Genomic DNA, 12,587 nt, shown 5'->3' on the forward strand with positions numbered 1-12,587 from the left:
GTTAGAAGATAAACAATCTGGTAAGCAGTAGAATGCTCCGAGGCCATGTCTTCCTTTACTCAGAAAACATTCACTTCTTGTTTATTCAGAACTAAGATGGCATCCTTGGAAGGAAGAAAAACATATGTGTGCCCTCAAGAGTGAACTCTGTCTAGTAGAAAAAACACACAAAAAAACTGGTCCTATCATTTTTCATTTTTGCTTTAGAATCACAAACGCCTTTTGATGTCAAAATAAGAGGGCTGAAATTTGAATAGAATACATTTCTTCAGCTTGGAAATGTTCAGTCATACAAGGACACTACAACTGAAAATACTTTATTTATTTTTTATCATGTTCTTAACATTCCTGGTTAAATAGGTGGAAAGGGGGTGGGGGCAATAACTCTCTTAGGGAAGGAAGTAGGTAAAGAAATTGTGTTCCGCACTCTACTAGAATCTTTATATCCTGTTTTCCTTTACTGTAGTCTCAATACAAACACCAACAGTATGTAAACAATGCATGTAGGACTTGTGCACTCAGCAAAACAGGAATAGTGATGCTACTACCTCTGAGCATTGTTATTTCCTAACTGTAAGTCACAGAAAAACTACCACTTCCTAATGGCCAGCAAATCATTCTCAACACAGAGACAATATTGTTAAGGGATTCTTAGCTATACTAGCCTGTTTATTCTTCTAGATGAAGTTTAGAATAAATTATTGAAGTTAAAACAAGAAACCTAGTCGTTTTTATTAGAAAAACTTTAAAAACCTAGATGATTGGTCATCATCAATGTTGTCTTCTTACTGAGAAATATGCCAGGTTGGCTATTCCTTCAGAAATCCTGCATTTTTGTTGCTAGACTTATCCTTATTTAACATTTGGTTGCTATTGTGAATGGAGTATTTCATTTTATTATTTACAATTGATTTTTGATGTCATAAAAGGAAACATATTTTATAAAGTGCACTGTGTACTTGTCACTATTCAGCATATTAATTATTATAAAACTAAAACATTTCCATTAAATGAAAAGTAAGCTCACGCAGCAAACTAGTAAAAGTAATACTAATAAAAATATTTATTTGGGGCATAATACGGTGCACTATGGTAAATGTTTTCTAATCATTCCCTCATTTAGTCTTCAGAACCACCTGCGGAGTTGGTAATTCTGTGGCTTCTTTTTCATGGACTCACAGGAGTTCCTTTGCTCCTTTGTGGTCACACAGTTACTAAGGGGGAATATTCTGGAATCAGGCCCACGCAGCCTGACAGGGTTTTAACCTCTATGAAAAACATGTCTTACAAGCATTGATCATATATAATTGCAGACTATAATAAAATGAAGTGACCTAGCAGGAGACATCAGGATGGTGGGAATGGAAGGAACTCCTTGTTTGCTTAGAAAAAGCAGGAAGTTAAGCTTTTTTTTTGGTTGTAGACTGCTCAAGTAGGAAAGAAAGGGACTGTAGGAGAACTTCATAATCCTCCAACATAAGAAATGAACAGAAATTTGGCCTGGGGAAAGCCAAATGTTATTTTGCAAGATCGAGATAAGAAAGAAGAGAGGAGAGCAAGGAACAAAGAGCAGGCAGAGTGACCAGGATACTAACCTGGGCATCTGTAGACATCTGGGGGAGGGTGCCGGATTTATCCTTGGACTGATGAGGCTTGTGTCAATTCTATCTAACTCAAGAGGAGTTAGATAGTATAATATCTGAAAAATCAAGTACATATTGGTGTTTGTCATCTTATTAGTAATTTGAGAGCCGTTTTTGTATCAAACAATTGTAAATATTATGAAAGATGAGACTATTTTGATGTAAATACAGTAGATCACAACAGACTTCAAATTGATGAAAAACATGATGGAAATATTTGACTTGACATGTTTATTGAATAGAGAAAATGAGCATTAAATACATAGCTTATATAGCTAACAACTTATAAAGACACATAGAGTGATTGTTTTTATGGTTGTAACAAGATACTTCCCATGCTGTTATTCAGGCTAATTATTTCAAAATTATCTTGATTTTTATCATAAAACATCACACTATTTGCAAATAATGTTATTTCCTCTTTATCACTAATATTTCTTAATATATTAAATGGTTTATCACATAAGTGAAAACTCTTCCTGGTTTACCTAGGTTTCCTTTATATTTTTAATCGGGAATGGGTATTACATTTTATTAAGATCCTTATTAATATTCATTGAGTAATCATGTTTTTTCTGAAAATTAATTTTAACTTGCTAATTAATTTCTTAATATTAAATAATAATTACATATAAATACTATTTGGTTGTGGTGAACTCTTTTGATACTGTTTACATTAAGTTGCTCTTATATTATTTAGCATTACTCATCTGTGTCCATAAGCAAAAGCAGCTTAGTTATCATGGTTTTGTAGTTTTAAGGCTTTGGAACAGAAAATTTGCTAATGTAATAAAAATAGGCTCACCCTATATAATAAAAGGGTAATATGCAAATTGACCCTAATGGTGGAACAACTGGGAATGACCGGTAGCTATGACGCATACTGACCACCAGGGGACAGATGCTCAATGCAGGAGCTGTCCCCTATGGTCAGTGCACTTCCACAGGGGGAGCTCCTCTCAGCCACAAGCTGGGCTGCCGGCTGTAAGGGCAGAGGTGGTGGTGGGAGCCTCTCCTGCCTCCTCAGCAGTGCTATGGATGTCTGACATCCCCAGACGGCTCCCAGACTGCCAGAGGGATGTCTGACTGCAAGCTTAGGCCCAATCCCCAGGGAGTGGGCCTAAACTGGCAGATGGACATCCCCTGAGGGGTCCCAGACTGCAAGAGGGTGCAGGCCGGGCTGAGGGACCCCTCTGAGTGCACAAATTTTTGTGCACCAGGCCTCTAGTCTTACATATGGTGGAGCAATGGAAAGATATATTTCTAAAACATTTGAAAGATTCAACTAGTAAAATATGGTTATTTTGGTGAAAATAAAAATGTTAAACATAAAAGTAAAAAATCAGCTGGGAGCCGAAACCGGTTTGGCTCAATGGATAGAGCGTCGGCCTGTGGACTGAAAGGTCCCAGGTTCGATTCCGGTCAAGGGCATGTACCTGGGTTGCGGGCACATCCCCGGTAGGAGATGTGCAAGAGGCGGCTGATCGATGTTTCTCTCTCATCGATATTTCTAGCTCTCTATCTCTCTCCCTTCCTCTCTGTAAAAAATCAATAAAATATATTTAAAAAAAAAAATCAGCTGGGCTGGTGTAGCTCAATGGGTAAGCGTCAACCTACGAACCAGGAAGTCAACCAGGAAGCATGGTTGGCTTCCTGTAAGGGCACATGCGCAGGTTGTGGGCTCTATTCCCAGTGTAGGGCATGCAGGAAGCAGCTGATGAATGATTCTCTCTCATCATTGCTGTTTCTATCTCTTCCTCTCCCTTTTTATCTGAAATCAATAAAAATATATTTTAAAAAGCCCCAACAGCAAATCTCCTCATAACTCAATACAATGTTTTATATTTTAAATGTTAAAACAATATAAGTTTATAATTTTTGAGTAACTTTTTTATTATTTTCTTTATGCTATTGCTATATTTTGAGCAGCATATCTATTTCATTAGAATCAGAAATTGGATGTATTGACTAATTAAATTATTTTATTTTATTATTGTGGGTGCTCCATGGTGTAGGACTGAATCATGTTTTATTTAACAATTCCTTTTGTTAGGTATTTGTTTTATATATTTTTTAACATTTAAAACTTTCCCTCTCCTCTCCCTTTCTCCTTTCTTCTTCCTATCCTTCTCTCTCTCCCCTCCCCTCCTGCTCTTCCCTACTAACCCCTTCCCCTCTTCCTCTCTGTCTCTGTCTCTCTTGTCTATCAACCTAATTATTCTTTTAAAACTATTCTTGGTGTTCTGCTGATTTGTGTATGGTTTAACATTTTTTTTTCTGCTGTCCAGCATTTAGTTTGTTTCCAGTTTTTCATTATTGCAAAAACTTTCTAATGAAAATTTCTCTAAGTATGTACTTTTCTTGAAGGTAAAAAAAAAAGGCTTAATCAAAGTAGATAAACATTTAACACTTTTAGAGCTAACATCAAATTGCCCTTCAAAAAGATGTGTTTGACAAAACAATAAATACAAGTTTTAGAAAATTCAACAACACAGAAGTGCATAAAATAAGAAATGAGAGTCCCTATTTCTAGGGTGATCATCTTAGCCAAGTTGAAATACATTCAAGAGCAAAAGTAATTAATATTCATATAATTACTCCAGGAACAAAGGTGAATCAGAACGGTCCCTCAAAACCAATCCTGAGGTGTGATACACCTCAACTATTCCCTTTTCTGCTTCCCAAACTCCCCAAAATGAACAATTGTTAAATTTTACTGATATAAACTTCCAGGTATTTTTCTATACATACATAAATATACATATTTTTACAAAAGAGAATTAAACAGGAACAATTGTGCAAATTTTATTCTTTTAATTTAACACTATATATAAACATACTCCATTTCATTTCTTACTTTTTTTTAATATTTTTTTATTTTTTATATTATCTATAATAATAAAAGCATAATATGGCTAATTCGACCGGACAGCCCGAACGACCTTCCGGATGTCATTCCAGACATCCTTCTGGACAAAGCCACTGCAGTGGGGGCGGAGGCAGAGACAGTTAGGGGTGATTAGTCAGGCAGAAAAAGTGGTTAGGGGCAATCAGGCAGGCAGGTGAGCAGTTAGGGGCAATTAGGCATGCAGGCAGAGTGGTTAGGAGTGACCTGGCAGGCAGGCAGGTGAGCAGTTAGGAGACAGCGGTCCCGGATTGTGAGAGGGATATTCGACTACCCGCAGTCGGACATCTCCCAAGGGGTCCTGGATTGCCAGAGGGTGCAGGCCAGGCTGAGGGACCCTCTTCTGCATGATTTTCATGCACTGGGACTCTAGTATTCCATAATAATTCTGGACCATATTTTATGCAACATTTTTCTCATTATTATACATTTTGGTTGTCTTTCTTTTTCAATTGCAAATGTACAGTAAAAATATTTGTACTAGTACCCTTGAGCAGATGTTTGAAAATACTTGCAGAAGTAGACTTATAGGGTCAAAGAATATATTCATTTTAAATGTCACTGGGCATGAATAATTTGCCCTTCTAAAATCTTTGCATAAACTTATAAACACACCAAGATTTCTTCACTCTCTCAATAACATGAGCTATTTTCAATCACTTGGCAATATGAAAGGGAAAGACCAATATCATATTATTGTTTAATTTGCATTTTTTACTAATAATAAAGGTGAAATGATTTTTTATATATGCATTGTCTATTTATTTGTGGTCATTTTTCTGAAGTGTATGTTTTTGTCATATAATCTATTTCTACTAGACCGTATTCCATTTGCCAGTGTCATATACTAAATTACACTAAAACATAGCAGCTTTAAAAGAATGAGTTTATTGTGTTGCTGCATTCTGGGGGTCAGAAATTTGGAAAGACATAGCAAGATACTTCAGTTACATGATGTCTGGGACCTCAGCTATGGGACTAAAAGCTTGAGAGTGATGTCATGTCTGCCGGCTGGGTCCAGGGCCAGTTTCATGAGTGGATGTGCACCCTGTGACATCGCACAGGGCTGTGCACTTAGTAGGGCCCCAGGTTTGGTTTAATATTCTGCCATGGCTGTCTTGAAAGTCTTAATAATTTTTAAATATAGAATCCTGCATTTCGTCTTCCACTGGATCCTACTGGTCCTGGCTGGACTACTTTGTGGTAGGCAAAATGATGGTTCCCCAAACTGCCCATCTTCTAATCCCCAGGACCTGTGATTGCCTTATATGCAAAAGGGACTTTGAAGATGTGATTATGTAAAGAAGTTTGAGGTAGGGAGATTATTTTGGATTATGCTGCTGGGCCCAATGTAATCACAAGGGTTCTTATAAGTACAAAAGGGTGGTAGGTGGGTGAGTGTCAGCAATGTGATGGGCCATTGTTGGGTTTGGGCACAGAAAAAAGTTACTAGCCAAGGAATGCCAGTAGCCTCTGGAAGCTGGAAGAGGCAAGGGGACAGATTCTCTCTTAAAGCCTCAACCTGAGAAGAAACACAATCCTGCTGACACTGATTTTAGCCCAATGAAACTTATTTTGGACTTCTGATTTCCAGATTGTAAGATAATAAATTCAAGTTGTTTCAAGCCACTGTTTGTTATAATTTATTACAGCAGCATAGGAAACTAAAACACACCTGGATTGATATACACAATTAATACTAATACACACAAAAACTCATTCATTTACTCATGTGTCTGGTACCTGGGTTGGGGATGACTGAAAAACAAGGACTGATGACCAGAGTACCTACGTAAGGTCTCCCATGCAGCCTGGCTTCCTCATAGTAATGTGACATCAGAATAGGTGGACAGTTACACAGAGGGTCAGTTCCAACAGTGAGTGTTCTGTTGAACCTGCATTGTCTTTTATGATATACTAGTGGCCCGGTGCATGAATTTATGCACATTGAAAGGAAATTAATTAGAAGAAATATTTTAGTATTGCTATTCGTCCTTTCTCTATAATAGAAGTGTCAACTAAATTCATGATCGACAATGACAGATCGAAACACATGTGTGCAATTGGCACCAGTGAGAGCTTTATATGCATCGCACATGGTGAAGTCAACTTAGCCTTTTATAGATATAGAATAAACTTGCTTAATTGGACCTGCTTTCTGATTTAGCTAAACTTTTCCAGCCTAGTGAAGCACCCCAACTTCTCTTTCAGGTAATTGTCAGCAACACAGCAGTAAATATCAACACGAAGCAGATTATTATTGTAGATCATGCAGGGAGAACAAAGGGTAAAATATTTAACTGCAGCAGTGTTTGACTATATTCTGTGCAGTGAGAAAACCTGAAGTCATTTTCAAGGTCCACCATTTATTACTTCTTTTCAGTCATGTCAACTTTCTAAGCTTTCTAAATCTCTGTTTTCTGGCTAATGAAAAGAAAATAGGATTCCACCGGGTCTCCTATCTACCTACTCCAGAATGCCTGTGAGGATCAAATGAGATGAGGCATGGGGAAATGCTTCACAGACATTTGGTTAAAGGGTAAAATGTTTGCACCTGGCTATAAAGCAAGTTGTGTTCCTGGGCTGAAAAAACTCCAAAGAGGCTAGTTGCTAGGGAGAGGAAGCCAGGCATTGCTACCTGATGTCATTACCTGAACAGACACTTAGCATATTAGCATTTTATATAAATAGATCCTTGGAAGTTACACAGCATTACTCAGCCATTCTCTATTGGTTGAAGCAGTCACAAGGCTGTCCAAATTCTAGGGAAAGGTATATAGACCCTATCACTCACTGGGAGGAGTGGCAAAGACTTTTTTAAAATGAAGAATATAAACCCAGTTTTTTAAAACTACTACAGATGGTTGGTTTGTCTTTTTCCTATTGATTTTTACTTGTTGCTTATTATGGTGATGAACCATTTGTACTTTATGATTATTGCAAATTGTTTTTGCCAGGCTGCTACCTATATTTCTATCCTTTGAAATGAGAAATATTATGTTTAAAGAAAAATAAGTAAAAATTAACTAAATAACTAAATTTTCAGAGATTATCTAAGACCAGATATAATTCACTCATGATGGCAACTTAATTTTAAGGTTAAGCAGGCAAAACATTATGATAAGATTTCAAAGTAACAGATATTAAAAAGTTGAGGGGAAAATGAATTAAATACTGTTTGATTTGATCACATGTACATTGACTTCAACATTTTGTTCTGTCTCTGCTAAATGCTTTTTAATTTTTTTTAAAGTTGTGTTATCTCTGAGTTTCCATAACTAATGCTTGAGCCAAATTAAATTTTGGGATATTTCTTGGTAATAAAAACTATATTTTTATGGCATCAAACTATCACAATTAATAAACATTTCCTTCTCTTCTTTTTAGGTTTTAACTCATTTTGTTTTATGTAAGTCAGGTAATTTATTTTTAAAATGGCAGAGCAGTTATAAGTTAGCTTTATTAAACTTCATTACTTTATTTTAAAGGTCTTATAAAAAGAGAATACATTTAGAAATAAAAATGGTTTAAATTATAAATCTGCCTATATTCAAATTTGTATCTTTAAGGGTTATAGTTTCACTTATATTTTTTAAATCTATGTATTAATAGATACACTGCTTTATATGATAAAATATAATCAGCTTTTCATCATCTTGCAGAAAATCTTTGAAAGAGACATTAATTAATAAATATGGATCAATGTTCAAAACCTAATGTTCTTTTAAGAAAGATCACCTATTTAGCACTCATGTATTTAACACATATATGCTTCAATATATTTGATTGGGACATTAATAAAACCTTATTGCTTATATTAGCATCCACTTGTATAAAACAATTAACAGGCAAGAAGAACCAGGCACAATACATTAATCACTGATACAAAAGCAGAACAATTTAAAGAATTTGTTAAAGATAATCACTTTTGATAAAAATAAGAAAATCAAATGTAATATTATTCTCTTAATTAGTCTATATACATAAAAGTTTAGTGAGCTGATGTTCAAAGGCCATAAAAAAACAAGAGGGGGAAGGGCTCTGTCACAGCCAAATTTATAAACCAAAACGATTATGCTTTGTGGGTTAGTAAAGGACTCGGTCTTCATTACAATGATCGATAGTGTATTTAAGCAACTGGTCATGTCTAAAAAGTGTTTGTTTATTTTCAAAGAACATGCATATTTACCATTTTAGGATTCCTTTTAGATTGTTCACAGATAAATTGGGATCACACAAAGGGAAAATAAACAGTACTGTTGTTCTGAAGAAATCTCAGATACGGAAAATTTAAATTTGGCCTAGCAATCTATCATGCAACTTTTTGCTTTCCAAAGAGGTTTTTTAGGCATATCCCATTGCAGTTGTTTTTATCAACATATCCAGGGTCTGCTAATAATACTATGCTCAGAAATTATGCTTAAATTAATGCATTTTTATAAATCTTTCCTTAAATGATTTACTGGCAATTTCTGGCAACAGGGTGACTCCCACTAAAAAACTGAAAAATCAGAAAGGCCAAATCCCTACTAACCTTACTCATGATCTGAAAGAGCTCCACTAAAATGCATCTCTTTGGTTAGGGCACTGCAGCCAAAAAGAAACCAGTGAGAATGCACTGGTAATGGCTTAGCAGTTCAGTTGATGTCACTTTGGAGAATTTGGGAGACATGGGGAAAGGAACATTAAATTCTGATAGTAATGAGGGTATGTGGAATATTGTGGCTCATTAGGTATTATTGGAGAGAGAAGCCTTAGGTCAGGCCTTAAATGGGAGAGTGCCCAGAGGCCAAGGATGAGAGTAGAGCACTCAATCAGCATTTAGTGAGCAGCAAAATAAAAAATAAACATGAGAGAGGAGACGAGAGTGTTTTGTATTTATTTTAAATTGAACACCTACTGTTTTGAAGGTTTTGTATTAGATGCTGGAGATACACACTTATTTCCACCAGATTTCATAAGGCCATAGCTGATTGCGAGTGAGGCTAGAACATTCTGTCCAACCATGGGACCAGAAAGAAAAGAAAGTCCTTTGGTGGACATAGAGGTAACCCCTGCCAGCGTTTACCTTCTTATAATATCTATCAAACTTTTCCTTTCAAATGCAGAACACATCCCCTTCTCAAGAGACACATTCTAAATCAAGCTAGGATCTCAGGTGATAAGCAGTTCTTTTCATCAGGTTTGGATGAGATTGTTTATGGTCCAAGGGCCTATGAACTAGAAAGACAAATTACCTACACTCTCCCTCCCCTACCAAACTAATATGCAATTTTGGAGTAGGAATAAAATAACGATAGTTAATTACTCTCATTTGGAAAAGATAAGAACAAAGAACATAGTAGTTGCTGGCCTATAGCAATTATGAAATTCCTCTGAGAGTCATTATGACGGCCCCCCCCTTACTGGGATGTGGGACTTTCCTTTATTACATCCTAACTTTAATTTCTAGGGGAATGTATGTACAATTGGCCCTCTGTATCTCTGGGATTTGCATCCACGAATATGGAACCTGTGAAAACGGAACTCGTAGATAGGAGGGCTGATTTAAGGGACTTGAATACCCATGGATTTTGGTATCAGAGGGTAGGGATGAATCTCTCATGAACACTGAGGGCTGACTGTATAATGTATGTATATATAGTATATGTGTATATATGTATATATTTAAATTAATATAATAGTTAAATGACAATTGATTGCTCCAAGTGTCAAGGTCATAATATATAATGTTTCTTTTCATCTCTCTTTGCCAGGAAGTATTTATTTTAAAGTGTACACTATCGTTGAGGATTTTTTGAAGACCTTGACTTTCTATAGGTGTTTCAATTCCAACTCTTAAGCTCACATGGATTAAGGCTTTTATACCATGTCACTTAATGTTCATTAAATACCTGATTCTTGGTCAGCAAGGTTAGCAGCAACCACAAACTGCCTCTCTTCATACCCACAACCAGGACAGCTAAATCCTGTGTTCAGTTCCATCCTGGTTTTCAATTTTCCTCCAATTTCTGCCCCTAGAGATAAATCTTATTGTCTCAGGAGATCAGCTACACAATTAAATGGCTTTATCTTATATTTTCTACATTAATTTTTTTAAAATAACAGTTTACCTTTTTTAATAAAGTTTCCATAATAACCAACAAGCCATTTTTTTGGAGCTACAACTCTAGGAACTAAATTTTGAAGTTGAACTATGCCAGACATCTCAGCTAGGTTAGGTCCAATAACTATAAATGAAAGAATAAAGGATTACATAAAATAAACAAAGGTAAATTTTATAAAAGTTTCAATATAAAATATAAGGATTCTGTTTTTTATTTTTGTAATTTTAAAGTCTTAAAATTTAAAAATTATTTTAATATAATCTATTTATTTATTTAAACTTTGTGGTTGTTTTTTTTTTTTAAATATGTGAATAAATTGAGGCCAAAAGAAGTCACAGACTTATCTAGAGATACAATGCTACCACATGGGAGTAACAGAAGATACATTTTCTGTCGGTCCTGAGAATATCACGTGGCTATCTTTTATTACCTTATATTGATAAAAGCTTTGAGAAACTTACTTTAGGCTCAAGTTAATAAAAATTTCTTTAATATGTTTCAAATGATTTAAAATATATTTTTTCCATAAAAGAAAGAAAAACAAAAATATTTTAAAGACTAAACAATGCGTCATGGTGTTAACTATGGCAAAATGTTACTTAATACAAAAACTCCTATTCATAATAAAGAGAGCAGGAAAAGTAAAGCAGGAAGTAAGATTCTTTCAAGAGATGCCGAAACCGGTTTGGCTCAGTGGATAGAGCGTCGGCCTGCGGACTGAAGGGTCCCAGGTTCGATTCCGGTCAAGGGCATGTACCTGGGTTGCGGGCACATCCCCAGTGGGAGATGTGCAGGAGGCAGCTGGTCGATGTTTCTCTCTCATCGATGTTTCTAACTCTCTATCTCTCTCCCTTCCTCTCTGTAAAAAATCAATAAAATATATTTAAAAAAAAAAAAAGATTCTTTCAAGAGGATACAATTCAAAGGTCACTCACACAAAAATCTAATTTAATAATAATATTTGGTTCTGTTTGATTCCATTTTATCAGAGCCAACGTTTCCTTCCAAGAAATGTGCCTAGTAACCCTCTTCTTTGCCCAAAGGGCTTACAAATGTCCAAAACTGTTGGACAGCAGCTTGTCTCTGGTTTAGGATGACAAGATTTATAAGACAAAAACAATAATCACAACAAAAGAAGACACCGAGTTAAAGTTGAATTTCAGATAAACAAGTCATACATTTTAGTATAACTCTGTCCCATGAATAGTGCATGTGATAAAGGTCTAGTATTTATCATTTGTTTCTCTGATATCAAATTTCACTGGGGATTCTGCATTTTATCTGACAGCCCAAGTATGGGGACGTGGCGGAGGGGGAAGGGGTCCATAAGCAATGATAGTGCTGAGCCCATCATTTCCTGGTTCTATGAGAAAAGTCTTCTCTCCATTACCATTTCCTGGCCTCTCCACTTTCTAGTTTCCCTTTTCTTTTCAGTTTGCCTACTTGCTCCTCTTTATAATTATAAGGAGGTTAAATACACACACATACCAAAAAGAAATAAAATAAAAACCCAAAGACAAAACACATATAGATTAATATTTCAAACTAAAGCCCTGTTCATTTGTATCTATTTATGAAACATATCACACAAATGTCGTTCTCTTCTTCAGGAAATTGAATTTCAGTGTTACTCTCCACTCTTTCAAGATAATTGTATTTAGAAAACCAGATATTTTTCTTTCAATTCAATTGCCAAATTCACCTTCATGGTTAATAAGTGAAATCCTCACACTGATCCAATAATATCTCTCCAGTTACCTTTTGCCACCATGAAAAGTTTTTATTTATGACCATACTCTCATCTGCCCTTTAGTCAACATTCAATCCATTTTATGTACATTTATGTCCATTCTGTTTTCCTCCTTTTGTAGACCTCAATCTCTTTACCAAGACCTTGATCTCTGATGTGGAACTTTGTCAAATGCTGTCTGA

Source organism: Myotis lucifugus, unplaced genomic scaffold, assembly GCF_000147115.1.
Source record: "Myotis lucifugus unplaced genomic scaffold, Myoluc2.0 scaffold_89, whole genome shotgun sequence".
NCBI lineage: Eukaryota > Metazoa > Chordata > Mammalia > Chiroptera > Vespertilionidae > Myotis > Myotis lucifugus.